This window comes from Vigna unguiculata, chromosome 9 (assembly GCF_037176805.1).
Source record: "Vigna unguiculata cultivar grain cowpea cultivar isolate G323 ecotype 2 chromosome 9, ASM3717680v1, whole genome shotgun sequence".
In the NCBI taxonomy this organism is placed as follows: Eukaryota; Viridiplantae; Streptophyta; class Magnoliopsida; order Fabales; family Fabaceae; genus Vigna; species Vigna unguiculata.
The window spans coordinates 1,510,405-1,534,414 of record NC_140800.1 but is presented as its reverse complement, the minus strand read 5'-3'; the positions used below and the strand labels follow the sequence as shown (position 1 = coordinate 1,534,414).

Sequence of the window (24,010 nt, the reverse complement as noted above, 5' to 3'; positions counted from 1 at the left end):
ATCACCTTCCTTACTTAACTCCCTCCAAAAGCAGAAATTTGTCTTTCATATACCTGGTTTCAGCACGATGAACATTTTGTTCTTGGAAGTGAAAATCATGTTCACTTTTTTCGCAGATGTTGTGCTTGTAACAAGATAATGGTTATGTTTCTCTTTTCCTGATTCATGGCTTTCATCAGGTGGTGCTGTCTCAGGAAGCATTCCCTACAAGAGCTTTATATTTTAATGGCCAAAGGAATACTTTTCAGAATGATGAGATTGTGGTTTTGCTGAATGGTGACCACTGTTTTTGTGACTCTCATGGTATATGATTATGTTCTTGTAAAGTAGGGTAGAATATGATTCATGTATTATATGTCATAGTTTGCATTCAGAACATGCTTCTAACCCTATTTGCTTCATCGGACATGGTTCCTAGGTTGATGTTGGCAGAAGATAACTTCATCTGTGGCTTTCAGCATTTGTCATGGGCAAACTCATCAATTATCAAATCTGACAGACAATATTTGTATCTTATAAGGTAATGAACTAAAGTTAGAATCCAAAATCAATAATATATATTTTAAATCTGTTAAAGATAATATTTTTAAATATTACCCGTTTTGAAGTTTTGATAGTTTTGTCACAGTTTTACTTTTAAATTACGTATATCAATAGAAAAATATATAAATTATTTTTAACTTTTCTTCCAAATGATATGAAATATTTGGATGTACACTCAACCAATAAGTATATTCCACTGTGCACAATAATGAATGGTACACTTGCAACAACTGAACCAGCAATTCCCATGTTTTTTTTTTCTCAAGTGGGTACCTCCACTTTTATATGTTGGCTAAATTAAAAAGAATAAATATAATCATATAATGATTTTTATTAATGACTCAATAGTAAACAAAAAAAGAAACACTATAGAGGAAATAAATTGTGTCAAACATCTCCAACGTGTAGCTATCTATTTGTAAATGGCTTGATAATATTTGATCAACTTTAATAATATATTAAAAAAAATTAAATCTAATTTAATTTCATAAAATAAATTTATATATACACTTATTCACTGAAACTTTACCTTTTTTATATGTCAAATTATTTCTTGAAATTTTGTTAATTTGTTTTCCACGTCATACATCATCAAGATAGATAATATATATCATCATCCCCGTACACTTGACATTATCTTTATTTTCTTATATGAAAACAAATTATATTCTAAATTGCACGAAAAAATGTTTAAAAATCAGGCTTTATTGTTTTATATAATAGTTTTAAAAAAATATATAAAGACAAAGATGCAACAAGTAGGAACCAAAATATATAGGTTTTGGTACATACTAAGATTAAAGTGCAGAATTGATTCCAGAATCTATGATGAACAGTTGACAATCTGATATACCAACCATCGATTATTTTAATCGAAAGAAAGGAAAATTAATTATTTTACTTATGGATGTTGCTTTTAAGTCGGCAGATATTTTTTCTCAATGGCAAAAGTTTGATGGTCACTGTTTAGAAGAATGCAGTGGACCATTGTGTTAAAAAAGATAGAGAAAAAAATTATATTTAACACAGCACATGTGAATTTTATCATTATTTTTTGTTTTGTGCTTTTTGTGGGGTCCATGATGTTTTTTTATATAAAAAGTTTGAATAATAAAAAAGAAGGGAAAGTCCGTGATGAGGCACTAAGCATTCAAGTTGGATTGGACTACTTGCACAGTGAGCTCACAGACAAAAAGAAAATTTAATCTAAATTACTGACAATTTGACGAATCAAAAGGGTCCTAATTGTGTCTTCTAATCTTAAAAATTATTAACCAAAGAATTAAAGGGCATGCTGCATTTGACTATGGTCTTAGGGCTTGGACCTTTTGAATATTCTCTTGCATAATCAATGAGACAATGGAAAAAATGAAGATAGGAAATCAAATAATTATTATGAAAAGATAGTCCACTATCTATCATTCTCATTGATCAATAATTAATTTCAACTAGAAAAAAACACACGAGTTTCCCATGAATATTTACATTTTTACCGTAGAAAGAAAAATAAATATATGAAGAAAAGGATTATATAGTATTGATGGTATATAAAATGTTATAATAGGTGTATTATATATACACAAAGTTAATCCTAGAAGTCACAAGTAGATGAGTTTATGTTACATCTTCCTCAAACTCACAATATTACAACTAAATGCATTGAAAGTTTTCAAATAAAAAACGAAAGCATAAAATGGAGTGTGGTATGATAAATTTATCTGTAATCTATAGAACCGAAGGAACAAATGGTAAAGATATAGTGCCAAGTTGAAGATGATGACGACTAAAATGACGATCTGTTTCAATATGGTTGGTTTGCTCATGAAAACAGAGTTGCAAACAATACGAATAATACTTTTATTGTTAGGCGAAAAATCTTTCGCATAGACACTCATATCTGCAAGTAACCAACACAGTCAAATAATTTTACAAATAGTCAAATTCACGGTGCGATACTAAACTTCTATGGACGATCGAGATATAACATCTTGTTTCTTACTCTTCCATGATACAAATGAATCACTAAGGAAAATACACCACCCAGTAATGAATTTCTAATCATTAGGATTACCATTCCAATCTGCATCATAATAGATACGCAAGTCTAAAGATAACGTAGAAGAAAGCAAAAGATATTGAAACTAAGTGTCTCAAAGATACTTGAGAATACGAAGAACAACACCCCCAATGAACTGTTGTGGAAGCTAAAACAAACTAACTAAAAACATTAGTAACATGTGCAATATCTGGTCGAGTCACACTAAGATAAACCAGACTCCCAACAATAGTTTGATATAAAGTAGAATCAGTCCAAGGAACACCATTCGATAGGAAATATCGTAAACTTGTCTCAAGAGGAGTATCAACAATCTTCTTGTCAGTAATTAAGCTGAGCACGCACAAATAAATAAGTTATATACTTAGACTGAGATAGAAGATAATCTTTAGAAGAAGAAGTAACCTCATTACCCAAAAGTAACGCAATACACACAAATCTTTCATAGAAAAATGATATAATAATGCAGTTTTTAAAGATGCAATTCCATCAAAAATCATCACTAGTAATAATCATATCATCAACATATGAGGATGGCAAAATAAGTCATGCATTGGGTTTCCTAACAAATAATGCAAAATCATGATGACTAACAACAAAACCAAAAGATACAATTACTCTAGAAAACTTTTGAAACCAAGCACCAAGTGCTTGTTTAAGACCGTAGAGGGCTTTTTAAAGTTTGCAAACTTCACCAGATTTGTGCGAGACATGTGGTGATATGTAGACTTACTCATGTAGATCCACATTCAAAAAGGCATTCTTTAGATCCATTTGAAAAATCTTCCATTGAAAATTAGAAGCAACAACAATCAAGGTAAAAACAATAGTCATTTGTGCTACATGAGCAAATGTTTCATATAATCCCTGCCATACTCTTGGATATATCCTTTAGCAACAAGTTTAGCTTAATACCTTTCAACTAAGTCATCTTTTTTTGTTTTGATTTTGTATACCCAATGAGATCCAATAGGACCCTAGTGGCAATGCAACGAGATCCCATGTATGGGTCTAATATAGAGTAGTAAGTTCCTCAGTCATAACATTCAGCCAAAGTGGATCACAAATGACCTCTTTATAGGATGAAGGCTCATGAATATGAATGAATAGAGACAATAAAAGCAGCAAATGAACTGAAATAAGAGGAATAAACAAAATCTGGTAGTTAAGTAGACTTACGATTATGACTATTTAGAAAAGATAGTTTGGAAAACCTGAGTAGAATAAAACAACTATTGGTTTCACATGCTAGACATATATATATATATATATATATATATATATATATATGTGTGTGTGTGTGTGTGTGTGTGTGTGTGTGTGTGTGTGTGTGTGTGTGTGTGTGTGTGTGTGGTTAATAATCATTCTTAAGCATTAACATATTGATCATTAATGCAAACATAATAGTAAAATTTGTTAGATATAGAGTTTTTATTATTTCAGTTTAAGCTTGTCTACAACAAAATCGAAACATGTTATTAACAATTTGAGTGGAATTGTGAAATCCAATCCCGGTGAGGATTTTATCTTATATTTTCCTCAATCAAGCTATTTGTTTTCAATGTGTCAATTTTTGTTTATATTTTACATCTAAATTTTACATTTAATTTTATTTTAAACAAAAAATGTTTTGTTCTTCGTGCCTTTATCGGTAAACAATGTATTAAATTTAAATCACATTAGTCCTTGTGGGAGAAGATATTTGGACTTGTCCACTGTATTACTTGTACGATTTGGTACACTTGCCAACACGTAACATCAATTGAGCGTCAATCGAGTGTGTAACAAAATTATTGACCCAAGTGATAATTTTAGAGTTATCAACTTCCTATCCCTCTAAAGTAGTAGCATATCCATTGGCTTTGGTGTCAATCAATTTTGCCTTAACACCTGAAATATAATCCTCATGAACTTTCCACGAAAAAAGTTTTTCATAACATAACTTTAGTAGGAATACTTTTTATCATCCAATTACATACTAATAGGACTGAAGAGAATAATCTTTACACGTCGTTATAACAGATAGAATACAAAATAAAAATGTGAACCACACAACGGAAGTAACGAACAAAACATATATAATACATTCAATATTAGAGGATTGCAAATACCTTAAAATGGCATAAAGAACATGGTGTAAGACCTCCAAAAATGCCTCAAAGTAAAAAATAAAATTGTGATCGGGTGAAACCTGAAAAATTATAAAAGAGGCTTAGGGCTTAGGGGTTAAGGTTTAGGAAAGAAAAACTACAACCAAAATCTCTTATCAATAATAAAATTTGTGAAATAGACATAAGGCTTAGGGTTTAGGAAAGATGAACAACTGCATAATTCTTTCTTAATGATGGATTGTTTGAGACTCTTGATACCATGTAGAAAACAAATAAATATATGAAAAAGAGGATTATCTAGTATTGTTTGTATATAAAATATTACAAGAGTTTTGTTATATACAAATACAAAATTAACCTTAAAAGTCACAAGTAAATGAATCTAAAATATGAGCCTATACTAACATTTACTATATTAAATTAATACAATTCAAGAAAAATAAGAAATAATATTGTAATAATGGTTAAAAAAATACTTGACGGTTATTTTTTAAATAAATTAATTATGTACCCATAAGATTGTGAACTTATGTATTTTAGTAAATAAATAAATATTTTTATTTATTAAATTGTATTTTGTCACTCAAATATAAATTTTAAGGATCAATTTTACTATGTCATCTAGCAATCAATTTGAATATTTTTAGAAATTCAGAAATTAAATTTGTATATTTCACTTTTTTTAAGGATTAACTTAGACAGTTAAGGAATAAGGGTTTTTACCACGTCTTAAGCGTCATGTATAAATATGTTTCTCTCTTACTAAAATAAAATATAATAAAATCAGAAAAAAAACGTGTAAAATAATATGACAATACGATAACTAATATAGTTTAATGAAAACAATGTTTTGATGTAATATTTTTAATAAAATACTCTTACTAGTCCTTTTTTTTTTTATTCTTTATACACTATCATATTCTTTTACATGGTGAAGTAATCAATAGTCATATAATATATGACTTTAAAAACGATTGTTATAATATAAAAATTATTTTTAGATAAAAAAATTATGATTGCATAACCATAGATTAGCATTGTTCCTAGTCAAATCCCGGCTACGATTCAAGCTAGTAAACGAGAGAAAAACAGGATTCAAAAATAATTCACTAATCATGACAAATTAAGTTCTCTAATCAGATTAAGGATTCTAAATTCGGGTCAGTCAAAATTTGATCATATTTGTCTTTAAAAGTAAAAATTTATGATTGTTTCTATTTTAACACTTTGATAAATATATGATTTATATTTTATATGTATCTCTGTCTATATTAACAAAAATATTTGTATGGGTTAAATATTCATTAAAAAAATTTTATTATAATAAAACTAATATAATACTATCAGAAATTTAATATTAATCAGACATATTTGTAATTAAATAAATTTTATAATAAAATATTGAATGAACTAAATATATTTTAATAATTTAAAATATATAAGACAAATATATGTATATTTTTATTTCATATTAAAAATTACTATTAACCACCTCTCATCACACTACTAAAAAAATTCATATTTCCTACGAATTTTGTTTTGAATATTTTTTTTAGGAAATACTTATAAATTTTATTATGAAAAAAATTTGTAGGAAATTGCTGCCAATTGTTTTGCAAAATATTTTGTATAAAACACTTTTCACAACAAATTTGGCAGGAAATACTTACGAATTTTATAATTTTGTAGGAAATAATTATTCACGAAAAAATTACTTGCCAATTAAGATTCTTAGCAAAAATAGCAGAAAAAAATTCTTTTTTTGCAAATTTTTTTAACAAATTTGCAAAAAAAATTTAATGTAACATAAGAATTTTTAGTAGTGTCAATCCAAATACGTTGATATTGAGACAAGATAAAGTAATAAGAGCTTATTTATTTTTCAACAAGAAAGTTGATAAATATTTCTGATCAGCAATAATATTGTAAAAAATAAATTTAATTTATGTTCTAAATTTTTGTATTATATTTGTTACATTTAAAAGAGCATAGATATATTTAAATTAAAATTCATCAATGATTGCACGATTGTTTAATTTAAAAATGATTAAATTAAAGAAAAAAGAGAAGGTGCTCCCCCCTTTTGGGGAGAAGTTATTTGTAGCAGCACAATCTAATCCTATGCCCCTTTTCAATAATATAATCTAATCTTTGACCATAAAAAGCTATTATGCACTAATCTAATTATTTGTCTTATTATTGGACAATCTTTGTCTAACTCCAATTACTTTCACTCAACCACCTTTTTCACTTTACAATGTTCCAAGTTACTTTTATTATTCAGCATAATTTATTAAAAATCTCAAATTTATACGAAAAGAAATATTTATAACATTTTTTATTACAAATATATTTTCATCAATAAAAACAGAAAAATATTGTTTTAGAACTCATTCAGACTTGTTTTGTCAGGTTAAATTTTAAAATTTGGATTAATTTAGTCGTTATTCAAACATCACTAACAGAAAAGAGGTCTTTTATGTCCGGTATTTTTTCCTTTTCTCGTCTAGTTCAGGTCATACGTAGTAACGTTAGTCGTAAATTTATGTTTGACTATAAAGTGAACGTAAATTTACGTCTGACGCAAGAGAATAGACGTAAAGTTACGTGCGATGGACTGTAACCATACGTAAAATTTGTCAAACAATCATGCGTAAAAATTTACGTCTGACGTTGTGTATCAGACGTAAATTTACGTCTGTTAATGCACAGTCAAATGTAAATTTACGTCTATTAATGCACAGTCAAATGTAAATTTGAAGTTTTTTTTTTAAATATTCGTTTTGTTTTAGCATAAAACCAACACTTGAAATCCATAAAAGGTCTAGAACAAGTTTTATCTTTTAACTTATGAAATTAATAGTATAATTACCAAAGTCAAAGTAGATATAACTAATTATTAAAAACACATATAAAGTGAAGGGAAAAAACTCCTAAAAACCTAAGTTTCTTCCAATTTTGTGAGCAAATAAGATGAAAACTCTTTCTTTATCTCTAACATGTCATCCTTTGTCTATGGTGAGGCATCATTGAAGGCCTAAAACAATAATTATATGTTAGTATGTGTGAAGTTCTGCAAAACATACAATTGATAAGTTATAAGTGTTTACAAATATACCTTTATCCAATCATCAACAATTAATTCTTGCCCTAATTATAGTTTTAATCCAATGCATCACATAATATCTGCATTCAAAAGAACTATTTTGCCTGTTACACTAAAATAGCAAAGAGAGAAATTATTCTAACATATAAATTGTATAAATATTAATTAACTTATAGATGTGACTCTTAACATTTGGAGTTATAAATTGAACATCTTTTGATCTCTTGTTCAGTAACTGGTTTGATGCTGCCATAACTCTGGTTAAATTGAAAAAATGTTACTCATAATTGTTATATAGTAATTGGATGTTATGGAACTTATAACATTACCCTTGTAGATAGTCCTTCATGTCATGGTTGGGTTTCTTATGAATGGAGCAAAACCAAACAATTAGGTACTCATCAAGAATCATCACTATTAACTGCCAGAGACCTACAATGATTCAGAATTGAGAATTGGTTAATTCATTAATTACCCTAACTTAAAAGTAAAATCTTACTAAGTAAGACTAACCCTTCAATGTATGGAGCCAGAAAATACTCCTTTGTGAGGTGGCAATCCAATCTACCATATATTTTCTGGATTGAACCTTGGTGTTGCTAGACAATTGAATGTTTTGGAGCTCAAAAAATCCATACACTTATCGATTTTAGAATTTGTTAATTGATTTATGATGTGATTATTATATAATCAAACAAAATTCATAATCATAATTATAATTAAAAATAAAGTGAGTCTAAATTTTATATTAGATAATAAAAAATCTTTAATTCTTTTTAAGGTGTTGTGTAAAAGACTCTTACATAAATTTGATTCAAATTTAATTAGTGTTTAATCTCTGCTTAAAAAAATCTCACAACATAACATATTTAGTATAATTTATTAAAAATCTCAAAATTAGAAAAAAATAAGATTTATTTTTTTATTACAAATATATTTTCATCAATATATTTATAACATTTTAATGAAAATTTTCAAAATAAAATATATATTACTTAGAGGAATATAAATATATTATATGCATATACAAAATTATTTATATCACTAAACTCTTTTTAGTCATTTACAACTTAGTACTTCCACCTGCATATTATTTTATGCTCTCATGTAATGCACAATCATAACATATGAAAACTTGCAACCACACAAATCATAGTAAGGTATTGCTAAAACATCATATAAAAAGCATGTTAGGATCTCATATCTTAATTATCAACCACATAAAGTCATTCAATGAAGATAAATAAAATCACCAATAACAAAATATTCTACTTTCAGAAGAGTCGGGAGTTGAATCAAATTTAGATATGCACATATTGTATGTACTCTCAGTAAATTATGACCTATGTCTTGAGTCTACTTAACCTCATATTTCAATAGATAAGTCTTTATCATATGACACTGTAAATTCAAATAGCATCTACAATATAAAATATTTTTTCACATTCCCTCTCCAAAATATATAAACATTTATCAACTCTCGTCACCTAATATCCTCATTTATGTGAGTATGATAATTAGTATAGTAAAGATATTATCTTTCAGAATCCCTATTCAATACACCTCCTATAATAATTCAATATAATGAATTATGACATAATTCTGGTGAGCTTCACATACCTATCATTAGATTATGGTATAACTTCACATCTTAAGTATTTTCATCTCAAAACAAAATAATTATATAACTTTCACAAATATTTCCTTAACGAGCATATATACTCACATAATGAATATATCATCTAAGGAGTGTATCATTCAAGGGAGTACTTAGTTCACTTAACATTTGGTTTCCTTTGAATTTTTTTTATTTCCATAAGTATATATTTGTTTAGTGAGAATCTAACTTACCCACAACAAAGCCCTACCCAACAAAAGCCCTACAAAATTCACCCAACAAAACTTATCTTTCTAAAAATAAAGTTAAGTTACATCATAAAATATAAATTTAAAAAATAATTTCAATTTCGAATGTATAAATAAAAATATAAAATTAAATTTTAAACAATTAGGTAATAGTTAGTATTTTTCTTACCAATAACTCTGATTATTTTTATTTTCTTAACATCTAAAAAAAATTAAAGAACAATGTTGATTTGTGAATTGTTATCATTCACAAGTTGAATATCATAAATATTATTTATCCATCGATAAACATATAATTAAAATATTTCTTGTTTGTGGGTATCTATTACTAGATTAATTCAATATTTATAAATTTTATGAGAGCGATTGAGTATCAATTTCTTTAACATCTTTAAAGTTATATGCCTTCGTATTCGTACCTGTACTACTCGATTAACAAATACATGATTAAAATACTCTTATCTATTATTTATAAATATCCATTAAAATTATTCTTTTAACATCTCTTTTATAAATATGCTAACTCTTTAAATTAAAAGAGAAAATTTTAAATACTGATTTTTAGTTTTGATGTTTCAAAGAAGTAATTAAAAACCAATAAGATATATTTTGAACCACGGAAAAACCTATTGAATGAAGTCGAAAGCATTTAAAAAAGAAAGAAAAAAAGGATTTTGATGGAAGATTATGTATGAATAGTGATAAATAAAAGCCCCAAAGAGAGTAATTAGTCCCTTTCAAATGAAGGATAATAAAAGGTGATGAGGATATGAATATGTGGAGGCAGAGGCACATGAATCAACACATGCCACTCTGTAGGTCCATTCGTATCTTTCACACCAATTCTGCTCCTAAACAACACATTACGATGCCAACAATCTTTTGCATAACTTACACATGAACAAAATTTTTTTTTTAATTATATCATTTTTTTATGTAATAAAAAAAACAATACACTGTGAACCAGTTATGTCCTTTTTAATGGTCCACTGGTACCTTTCCTCAATAAAATATTATAAAAAAATTTCTAAGATAGCATGATAATAATAATTACTCTTTAATTGTTTTTTTCTTAATGTGACCGTCGAAGAAAATAATATATAAAAACAATACACTGTGCACCAGTTATGTCCCTTTTTCTTGGTCCGGTCTACCTTTCTACAATAAAAAGTTATAAAACAAATTCTAAGACAGCACGATGATGGTGATGATAATAATAATAATACTATTATTATTTTAATGTAAATATTGAAAAAAATAATTTTAATATACTGTGTAAACTAACTTCATATGTAATTTACGTGTGATTTGTTATATCATTATTAAAAATTATCATATTACATACAAATTTTTTTATAAATTCTTTAAAAAATTGTAAAAAAATACTTTTATCTGTTTTTTTTTTATGAATTTTAATTGATAGGTAATTCCTTCATAGATAATTATTTTTTATAAAATTATAAAATTTATAAGTATTTTTTACAAAATTTATTACAAAAAATTTTTTATACAAAATATTTTATAAAAATATTTTTTAAAAAAAATTAAAATAAAATTGACAGAAAATATAAATTTTTTTAATAATGCATATAATATAAAAAGTTTTGAATTTTTGAGGTTATAGTCATTATTTGAAAAGACGTACCAAAATAATCTTTCATGGAATAAAAAAACATTAACTACCAAAATAAACAAAATAAACGGACGAGCTTACGTTACGAACTTTGAACAGTACCACTTTAACTTATATTGATACTGATAATATTGTATGTAACACTCTATTTAATTAATAACACTAATTAAAGAAAACATCACACATAATAATATAATAGCATAGTCCTGGAGTATAAACATTACACTACTCCTTACAATATCCAAGGCACACTATGATGCCAAAAATAAGATAAGATACAAAGTTCAACAGTAATCAAAATCAAAATGAGATCTGAAAGACTAAGCAATACATGGGTCGTAGCCCTAAGAAAAGACATAATGAGTAGAGCCTAAGTCCACATGACTAAGCAGTGGAACCTCCATCACCATGTTGGCCACGAGGATTTCTCGCATCTGCTCACATTAATAAATTGATGATCATTGCAAGAAGAGAGAACCACACAAGCAAGACATACAACAAACAAAAGGGTAAGCTAGAGTAGAAAATAGGTTATCATACTGTCACATACAATTTCACAGTCCAAGATGCATATGTCAACCAATCATGTTATGACTTTCCAAACAATACACTAAGACTCAAACACGACTCATCCAGATACATATAATTAGTCGGATTCAGCGGATGCTTGCACTTGTGGTGGACTTCCCTGCTCTATCGAGCTGCTCTACCGAGCTAAGTGTTATGATGTTTCATCCCCACACACAAGGTTAGCCCTTAATGAGTTTCAGACCTCCTGCTACTTTCACCATTAGAGTCAGTACGCTTTATGTGAGACTAACTGACTCTTTAGAGTGTCAGGATGCAACCTTATCTTGAATCCTTACTAAATTATATAGATGGGGCACCAGCATGAACTCCCACTAATAGAGGTCATGGAATTACGTCCCGACCAACTGAGGCACCACCATGAGATCTCACCTAGAGATTCATGGAATTACGCCCTAAACTAATGAGGCACCACCACGAAACCATCGTGGAATTACGTCCTAACCATAACAACAACTTATTCCAACAATCCACATAACATAATTATTCATACCCATTCCATGTCACTTCCATAACCAACCATACCATACACGTCACATGCTGAGATCATGTCAAACTCATCAATCCAGTCCATACAATCAGAGATTTCATGCATATCCACATATTTCATACTTTGAATGGGACTAGTCAAGTAAATCATGCAACCAACAACTACAACAAAAGAAATATCCAATCCTCCAAACTCATTGTTGTCAACCTTGCTCAAGCCAGTAACTCTCGCTCAGGCGAGGGGATCCCTCGCTCAAGCTACCAACTCTCGCTTGGGCGAGTTTTCGAGCAGTGGGCACCTCGAGTTCTCACTCAAGCTAACCCATATCGCTCAAGCGAGATTGCTCTCGCTCAGGCGAGAGATCTTCGCTCAGGCAACCACTTGAAACAGAGGAGGGGGAGCCATTGTTATTCTCCCTTAGGCGAGATGCTCCTCGCTTAGGCGAGAGCTCCTCGTTTGGGCGAAACACATACTCGCCTAAGCGAGTTTAACAGGCCACTCATGTTTTCCACGTGAGTACCATTCCAAAAACACGGTAGAGACATACCCAACTCAGATTTCATGCATACACAACATCAATCAAGCATTTAAAATACGATTCAACAATAAAATAAGCCTTATGCTACAAAACTTAAGGAACCCTAGCTTCCCTTACCTGAAAAAAGCTAGCAAACTACTTCGACCCTAAGCCCACAAACGCAGCAGGTCCCAAAGCATATTTGAGAGCTGGAAAAAATGATGGACAGATAGGGAACGAGGCTATAATGTTGACCCTCAGTTGGAATCACAAAAACAAGCTAGGAATGGAAAAAGGGGAGTGAGATACAACTTATGTGGAGTCGAAAGAGTTTGAGCAAACTTGACGGAGGCTAAGAATCAAACCCTAGCAGAGCTTCTGTTGAGAACAAAGGATTTGAGAACTGATGTTTTCTGTAAATGAGATGGGAGTGAGAGTGTTAGGCTGGTTTAGGGTCTTTGGCTCCTAATGGACTAGCTCTAGGCCCAACTAATTTGGGACAGTCCTTTAAAAATAAGGAGCAGAAATGATTGTATTTATTACATTGTAATGTAAGCCTCACTTTTCTTTAATAGTAATGAAATATTTATATTATAATAATTTTGTTGCACTCATATATAAATTATTTTTTCATATATATATATATATATAATATGTTTCATCACAAGAGTCATTTTCATTCTTGCAAGTTACTAAAAACATGTGTGCAAGATATAATACAATATTTTTGTTGATTTGAACTATGTTATTACTAATAGATACGATATCTTAAAGTATATCTAATAATTTTTAAAATAAAATAAATAAATTCATTTTTTAACCTTAATATTGTAAAGAGTATCCATAATGTCAGGATTACTAACCGGAAACGACAACTTTTGATTTAAATATACCTTACAAAAACTAAAAAGTACTTATAAAGATAAAGTAGATCTCTATTTTATATTTTTACAAAACTTTCTTGTCAAATAATGCAATTTTTTTCCTCAATGTTTCTTTCCATCAAGAAGATATTTGTGCTTAGTTTATATCTATTTTTTATTTTCTTTATATTTTAACTTTGTTTTATTCATAACACCGGAAGAATTGCAGTTTTGGTTTGTTCATTGGTAAAAGGTACAGGATTAGGTATGTTTCAAATTTAGGTGCATATTATATTGATTTATTTTATATTTATTAAATACAAAATATATTACATTTTTATTTATTACATGTATATATTTAATTAAATTATTTTGCATTTATTTAAAACTTTTATCTTTCTAATTTTTTTTTGTTATTTTTCTTTAAGATATTGATTAATCTATTTATTTTATAATTTTGAAAACTATAAATAATATATTTTCATCTTCATTATATTAAGAAGATCTTACAAAGCTCTTGTCTACATAAGTGAATCTTTTGAAAAACAAGTTAGCATTGCACCTAACAAAAATCTTTATGGGCTTATTTTGTGTTGTAAAGAAGGTTCTCATTTTCACTTCTACCAAAATATCTCATAAAACACAAGTCAATGCCAAAGATCTCTTTAAGGATGTGCTAAATATGTTCCATACCAACACAATTTTTAATGTGCTCCATGTCAACTTTAGAAAAGTTATTTGCCTCGTGTGATCTTTATGATTTTAGTGCACATAACTTCACAAGAACATTGTTCAAATACTAAGTTGTTCTAGTTAGAAATGTTTGAGGTTCAAACAATACTCACTTTGTAGAAATTGCGAGGAGATGGATGAATTGACGAGATATCGATGAAGATGATATGCTTTGATCACAAGCTCGATTTGTTGCTTCTATAGTGAAAAGTTAGTGTCAGATAACTTCTCAGATATAGCATACGAGAAGATAACCGGAGTCGAAGACAAAGAAGCCATTGGAGAAGGATGAGTCGTGAGCTTAAGACCGATGCCATAAATTAGGCTTCACACTCTAATACCATATTAGAATTAAATCTACTCTAACATAGAGAGAGGAAAGTACGGAAAAGAAAACAAGCAGAGAATATAGGAAAGATCTTCTTATTATATTATAGACCATAATGTTATGCTTATGCTTTATATATAGAGAACATATAATAGAAAGGATAATAATCTCTAGGACTGAGTTGTCACAGTGGTTATAACCGTATAACAAATATAGAATCCGAATCAAAACAAAATTGCAAAATATAATTCTATATACTCTAACAAAACTTGACCAAGTCGGTTAATAACTTAATATATATGTATTTATAAATGAACCAATAGAAAAACAACTTGTGTAAACATTTTTTATCTTTTTATATTGCATGTTATTAATCTTCTTTTAACTTAAAAAGGAGAGCTCGATGAAAAATAAGTTTTTGAAAGGTGCGTCTAGTGATCTTTATTGGATGATACTTTTAGGAAAAATCACTAGACAAGTCATTTATTGAGTGTAAACTTTGCTTGTTAGTGCCTATAAGATAAAGCTTTACGAAGATATTTTGAAACAAATTTAAAATACAATTCATCCTACCCTTTTTTTTCAACCTTATTTTCACACAAATAATACTCAAGTTTATTAATTAAGAGTAACCAAGTTCTAAAAAAAACACTTCATGATCTAACATCGCTCAACCACCTAGATAGCTTATGCCTCAACATTAAGAGCATTAAAAGATGTCTTTACACCTGCATCTTCATCTGCTCACATTAATAAGGTGATCATTGCAAAAGACGAACATAACGCATATGAACGACAAACAAGAGAATGTAAACTAATTTACAAAATGAATATCATATTAAAAGAAACATGTTCTATCACATTACAATGCACTCCAACTAATCATACATATATAAACTATATAATCAAAGACTCTTATAAACTCAATTATTCGGATTTACACATTATTGTATTATGCATTATTGTATGCTTCTTTGTGGTAATAAAAGAAGACTGCTTGACCTGAGCTGCTTTACTTGAATACACACAAGGTTAGTCTCTTTAACCGTCATAGGAACACGAGGTCGTTCTTAATGACATGATCTCCTGCCCCTCTCCCCACATAACTCATTCTACTTTATGTGAGTCTTAAATGGGTATTATAGTATCGGGATATCCAATACTAACTCCTTAAACCAATGCATACACAAAAGGAACACCACCATAAAATCTCCCTACAAGAATCCTGGAATAACGCTAAACTCATACTTTCATCCACAAACATGATTCCACATCAAATTTCAAATACCAAACATCATGTTTGTGATCAATTACAATCGCCATATATTTCCATACATGCTCATAACCAATAACAAGTCCATCATCATCATAGTTTCAAACGTCATTATACACATGCATATTTGTCAATGAATCCATCAATAATTCTATAAGCAACCATATACCTTTATTTATTAGCAAACCAAAACCACAAATAAAAAGTGTTTTTCTAAAAAGGGAAACTTAAAATAGGACAAACATAAGAAACTAATTTTTCCAACTAAAGACCTCTAATTAAAGATCTCACCGGTTAAAGTAACAATTCATGTGTCTAGGATTTGCTGTCAAAATTTTATCTCGATTAAACGGTTAACGAAATGAGAATCTCATTTTTACCAAGATGACAAAAACTAGAAAACTAAGGTAGCACCCGACGTTAGAAAAGTGGCGCCCGAGACTATAACCCCTGGAACTCACTGACTTGCTAGCGCCCTATGATCCAGAAGTGGCACCCAGTGCCCTAGGTCAGTGACATCCGACCTTATTATAAAATTTGTACTTCTCCTTTTGAGTTTGATTTGAGTAATTTAACACTTTGAGCTAAGTCTCAATGCCCAAACACTTCAATTATCACAAAACTCATATTTTTGGCGCAATTAGTGTCAAATGACCTAATTCACTCTCAAAAGGGGTATTCTCAAAGCATATTGATTAATTTCACAACATTTCACCAATTCAAATTAAAGTCATAAAGAATTCTACATATTACACATATTCAAAATCAAATCAAGCACTTACACATACAATTTAATTTACAACTTTACAATCACACATGCAGTTCATCATCACAAAGCTAGAAAATACAAATTCACAACTTAAAACACCATATTCACAGTTCATAGCACTAATTAACAAATCTCAACATGTAAAACTAAAATTAGCTTCCCTCACTTGTAAAATACAACCCAAACAACTCTTGAAACATCAAACTACCTTTAACCACACAGGATGTTCTATCTATACATAGAAATATCTCAAGAACGACCAAGACCTACTGTTATGATCAATGATCAATAATGACTTATATAGAAGATTAACAGGACACATTTAAGCAAAAAAACCTCACATGCAACCAAAACTAGAAGAAGACCAATGAAAAAATGTTGAAACTTAACTTACGTGAATGAAGAAACTGATAGGTCCAAATTGAAAAGCTCACCGCGAGAATCACTTCTATGGTCGTAGATTTATTTTCAATCTGTGTTTTATATTACAACTTTTTAATATTAAAATAATTGAGTCTCTTTGTAACTGCTCATCTCTAAAATACTATTTCCTATAGTTTTATATTTTTAATTAATATATCTAACATTTTAAAATATTTTTAATAAAATTTAATAAAAGAAGTTACAAATAAATAAAAATATAAAATAATTAAATTTAGCCAAACCAACAAGATATTCAACCTTTTTTTTTCAACGAACGTCTGTTTTTAACATGTTTCAAAAATTTCAAACAAATATAAATAAATTTATAACCAATATAATCTATTTATTCATAAAAATATTATCTTACTTTTAATATCAAATATTCCACAACCATAATGTGTCATAGAATAAATATTATGTAGTATTACACGTAACCTCTTTCCCCTAAACACCTCCATAACCCATCGCATATCTTATCTTACACCTATTAAAAGTGAAGTTCCAAATACTAATATAAGTGCCATCGATTTTCACCGATTCAAAGGTCAGAACCAATTCGTAACCAATGATCTTCCCTAATATAAAAACATTAAATTAGTTAAAATATCATAAATATTTGTGTCCATTAATTTTACTAATATACATATATTATGTAGAATTGAAGAAAATAAAATTTATCAAACATAATAATATAAAAATTATTCGCTTAATCTAATCACCACTAACGGACAATTTTTTACACCAAATAATTAGAAAGACATGACCAGAAACATTGTTTTCAACAACCGTGCTTGGTAATAATACAAAGAGAATACAAATCACTATTTTCTTTTTCTAAACAATAATTTCAACTTTAATAGATAGCGCGTGAGAAAATAGTTAATTAATATAAGAATCTATATCATAAACATGATTAATAAGCTAAGAAATTGTAAAAAATATATTAATTGCATTCTTTATAGAAAGGTTTCCTAAAACTAAAAATTATAAAATAGTGTTATTATCATTGCATTTAGTTATTGATACATTAAAAACATATTTATTGTCGCTACATCTTATGAGTGATAATTATAAAGGATCAAATTTTATGCCCAGATTTTTTCACTTTTATTCAACTATAAATTATTTTAAACATAAGTTTTTGACGTATTTGACATAAAATTCAACAATCTTATATGCATGACCACTTCTATTGATTAATAATGTAAATATTTGTATAGTTCTTGTGATTTAGATTAAAATGATAATAAAGACCTTCGCCAACACATTCTCTTCTAGCACCGCAATACAAATTCACATGATTTATTTAATTTAGGAATGAGACTTACCAATTAATAACAAGGTGTATAAGAGTTTAATAATAACAAATACTACTCAGTCATATTATTTAATATATACTCTTTATTGTTGTCTTAAATTTGTTAAATCCTTTTTTTCCCTCCTTGTTTTAAGTCTCCATAAAAATAAACAATAATTGTTTAATAGTACAATTTATTTATGTAACTTTTTTACCATTAGTGTATCATCTAACTTCTTTTTATAGTTTTTCTTTTCCTTTTTGAGAAAAAATTGGCCAAACTTTATTAAAAAAACTCTTTGAAAAATAGCCTATTTTCGTTAAAGAAATATAAAATAATACATTTTTTTACATAATTTTATATATAAATTGGATAAAAAACCAATATATCATTGTAACTCATCTCCTAAGAATATATATATATATATATATATATATATATATATATATATATATAAATAAAAAAATATATTCTTTTTTATCCAATTTCATTTTTTCAGTTTTATTTCAAATTATTATTTTAAAAATTAATTATTTTATAAATAGTTTATTTTTAATCATTATTCTAAAAACATTTTCTATTTTTAACAATTATTTTAAAAACTTTTATTGTATACATATTTTATTTTTCTAATTTCACATTTAATAACTATTTTAAAAATTAGTTATATGTTTTTTATGATCTTAACTCAAATTTTTATGAGAAATAAAAAATGTAAACATGTTTAAGCACGATCTCGTCAGTGTATATAATTGTTTTAAGTATATAATTATTTCCTAAGACAATTAGTTTTAGATAATTGAAACTTTTTATCAAACAAAACTTAGTTATTGTAAAGAAACTTTTAGGTAAAAGCAAATTCTTTTGATCTTAAATTCTTTTTTTTTTATAAGTTAAAAACTCATTTTTATCTCTTATATGATCAATATTGTTGTGTTACTTTTATTACCTCTAAAAGGTGGCACCTAAAAAGTTATTTTAGGCTTAAGAATATAACCGTACTCACTAAAATAGGAAATGTTTTTTTTAAGGAAAATAGAAAATGTGATAGAGAGAAGGCAGAGGTAGAGAGAGAGGAGGGTTAGGAGAGAGAGAGGGGTTCAGAGTTCTTGCCCAGCATAAGGGACTTAAAGACTCTTTTATAGAAAAACTTTGAAACTTGTAACTTGTTGAACCGGTTTTCAAGTGACCGGTTACCTAGAGTCTAAGTCATCTGGTGACGTGGTCTGTATTTGAACGTTGTGTGTTTTTACCCTTCAGTCTATTACCTAGTTATGAGTAAAATTATTGTGTCACAGGTAAGAACACTTTACTGTCCTCTTTTGGAGACTACCGTGGAAATCATGTCTTCGGGATCTTCCTCAAGTATTTGGTCTGAGTCTTCATTGTCAGAAGGGAAAGAAGATCCAGGAGTTCCTTGTCCGTGGCTTCCTGTTTCTTCATAAATTTCTCTATATATCCTTTCTTTTTCAAATCTTTTAACCAGTATTGGACTGACTTCTATAGGGAAAGGATGAAATTTGTTTCCCATAAACTTTTTCCAGTATATTTTGGTATTTATGGTTTCTTTTAAAAGGATATATTCGGTATTATCCTTTCTGGAGAAATTCCAATTTGACCCTTCAACGTAAGCTTTCCAAAGTTGGTACTGGTATAGCTTTTCTTTGTTGAGTGATAAACCTTTCAAGAGATCGTGTTCTAGATGGACATGGGCCTCTGGACTTGATTCTGTGAATAGTTTTATGACATGTGTTGCCACACTATCAGGGGTTGTGGCGCTTTTTGGGGAAGAGGTGATTTGTAAACAAATATTGGTCATATATTCTGCTTGTATTTCATTTACTACCGAGTTTATCTCCTGGGTTAGAGAGTTGAATTTTTCGGTAGGTGGGATAAGAAGTGTTTGGAGACATCCTGCCTCTAATAATAGTGAAGGACATATGACTATGGCTCTATATAATTGATTTTTAAAGGTTTTTAAATCAATTTGAGCCTTTCTAAAAATGAATTTTATTTGGCATGTGCATTTTGTGGTTACTGTTTTGCAATAGTCTGAAGACTCTTGGCATGGTGTTTTTGTGTCAAAATAAGTCTGGGGTTTTACAAATAATTCATTGTAATTTTGCGTTTCAGCATGAACTTCAAACAAGAACTCTTGTATGACTTCGAATTTTGCAAGGAAAATGTTTGGGTTCATTTGTGGTGAGAAACTACAAGAGGCAGCATAGGTATGTGTTTGGGTTCTTGGTTCAAATGTCAACCCTGTTTTTATTTTTTCTTCATCAATAGTTCCCAGCTTTAAAGCCATTTGGGCTTCTTCTAAAGAATTAAAGCCTTTGTAAGTAGACCAAAATTGGTCTTGTTTTGCCTCAGAAAGGTCTTTGAAGGAAGTATAAACTCCTTTATTTGGCCCTGTAATTAGGGCATAATGTGTAAATCCTTTCCTAGAGGGAGAGGATGGTGAAGTTAACAGAACTCCTTTGTTATCTGCATTGCAGAAATTGTATAGTGCGCTAATGATGCTTTGTTTCACCTTAGTGACTTGGTGTTCATTTTGGACTGTGTATTTTGGAATATTCCATATATTGTCAATTAAAACATTTAATTTGACATTTGTGTTGTCTCTACCAGGAAAATGCTAGGTATTTGTGAGTATTGGCAATTCTTGTTTGTCATACTTTGTGTATTGTTCCACCACAAAGGGGGACTTGATTGGTTTAGGACCTGAAAATCCTTTCTTTGTGTTTTGTATAAATTCCATTTTGGAATATTTGTACCTGCAATATAAAAGCAAATGAGTTAAGCAATAAAATGTCTGAGCATTTGTAGCTGATACTCCAAAACTCTGATGTTAGCTTTGTAGGAGGTAAGTGTAGAATAATATTGGAAGGGATTTTGTTGGCATAATTCTGTTTTTCATAGCCTTAGGCACGATATCCTTCTTTGAAACCTTTTTATTTGTTTAGTGATTTTAATGGCAGGATTAGGGCTAAAGGCAGGACTAATCCCTAGTGGTTGTATTTGTATTCTGACCCGAAATCAAGGAGGGATTTCAGGATCTTGAATTTGAATACGCAAGATATTCATATATTATGTCTGTATAGTCTCACTTTTGTATGATGTACCTGGAAAGGATATCAGCAAACATATTGTCAGATCCTTTGATATGTTCAAAATTTATCATTTTTCCAGAATTTATGTAGTCCCTAAAAAGTAGCCATCGTCTGTGAAGTTTTTTGTCATTATTTATTTGGTTTTTTCCATAGGAAACGATTGCTTCACAATCAGTTCTAATGGTTATTTCTGGTTTATTTATCAAAAATAATTTAAATGCTTCTAAGGCGTGTATAATTGCATTGACCTCATAATCAGTGCTGGTCTGATAAACTTGTGGTTTCACAGTATATTTTCCAGAACCATATCTGCATATTTGTTCATTATCTTTTGACAGATATTTATTTTTCTTCCTTTTTAGGATAGCTCCCCATCCTGCTTCACATCCATCACATTCAAGTACTAAGTAATCTGAATCTAATGGTAATTGTAAAGTAGGTAATTTATTTACCTTTTGTTTTATATCTTGAACCAATTTTATATCTTCAGAATTAAACTTTCTTTCTCCTTTTAGCGAAGTTTTATTGTATAAGGGGCATTGTATTTTCCCAAATTTGGGATAAAACTCCTGGCATAATTTAAGAGTCCTAAAAAATATCTTAGGGTTTTTATGTCTTCAATTTTATCAGGAAAGTCTTGAATTTTCTTAGAAATGTGAGGTTGGAGTTTTATGGTTCCATTACCTATTTCTGTTCCAAGGAATTCTATGAAATTTTTACAAATTTCCATTTTTCCTTTTGATATAATTAAGCCATATCTTTCAAGTTTGTATAATACTTGTTTCAAATGGAGATAATGATCTTCTTTTGTTTTGGAAAAAACTAGTATATCGTGTATATAGACACATGTAAAAGTTTTGCAGTCATTGAAAATGTTATTCATTTTTCTTTGAAAAATTGCAGGAGCATTTTTAAGACCAAAAGGCATTACATGCCATTCGTATAACCCTTCAAAACAGGAGAATGTTGTCCATTTTATGGATTCTGGTTCCATTTTTACTTGATGGAATCCACTTTTGAGATCAAATTTTGAAAACCATTTTGCATTTTGAATACGATTTATAAGAATTTCTTTAGACAGAATTGTATATCCATCTTCAACTGTATTATCGTTTAAACGTTTATAATTGTAAACCATTCTAGATTTACCTCTTTTTTGTTCGGAAGATTTATTTACTATGAATGCAGGACTCCTATGAGGACTTTCACTTAGAGCTATTACTTTTAGTTTCAGAAGGTGGTCAATATGCATTCGACATTCTTCCTGTTCCCAATTATTGAACTGTATATCTTTAGTCTTTATAATTAAATCAGGGTTGATTATGTTTAATTTACAAGTAATAGGATCACGATCCCAAAATTTTGTAAGATCTTCTCCTATTATACTAGTTTTATTTAACCTATCCAAAATCTGTTGGATATTATCAAAAGTGATTGTTTTGGGTATTTTTATGGATGAAAAAGAATCCATAGTGTCATCTGGATAGTAATCTATGAATTCTAAATCTTCTTTCATACAATCACATTTTTTTGAGGATTTGGTGCTTGTACATGAACATTCATCAGTGGATTGTTTTGTATAGCTGTCTCCACTAATTATGGGTGACATTTGTGTTTTATCACTAATAATGACATAATCTTTGTTTATAGTGATAGTTCTATTATGGCCTAAAATAAAATCTAAACCAATAATCATGCTTTATTTTGAAGGGACTAAATTTTCTACACGCATGGTTTTAAGGTGTATTTTTTGGCCAAATAGGTCACAATTTGTACTAAATTGAAGAGAAATATTGTTTATTTCTTCATCGTTTATCATTACTACTCCAGACATAGTTCTTGTTTTTTGTATATGTTTACTTTTAGTAATCATATATGAAGGTACTTTTGTTTTGCAGACGACTGTCTCAGAACATCCTATGTCTAAGAGGGCCTGTATAATTTCTTCTTTAGCAGGGTTTTTGTTTTGTTTTGGAAAATTTAATTTTACTAACACTTTAACAGATATTAGTTGTTTTTCATTGCAAACTAATGGGATACATTCTGTGGTTCCTATCATGTTATTTAGTATGTTTTTTGAGATGATACTTGTTCCAGAATCTTGGATTATTTGTTCTAAAAGAAGAATATTTTCTTCAAGGTTATTTATTCTGGTTTCTAAAATTGAAGTCCTAGTATCAATTATGTTTTTATCTTTTATGTTTTCTTTTTGTTCTAAAAAAATTGGTATTTCTTGTATTTTTAGATGTGTTGTAATACATTTTGTACAAAAATTTTTGTAGCATAAAGGACAATGAGCCC

The 24,010-nt window shown here is 28.8% G+C and overlaps 1 long non-coding RNA gene across 1 annotated transcript; it reads left to right on the top strand.

Moving 5' to 3' along the window:
* Positions 1–611, top strand: LOC114195844 (uncharacterized). The gene is made up of 2 exons (XR_003606584.2): positions 1–303; positions 419–611. It is a non-coding gene; the product is annotated as an uncharacterized LOC114195844 (long non-coding RNA).
* Positions 612–24,010: the final 23,399 nt, after the last annotated feature.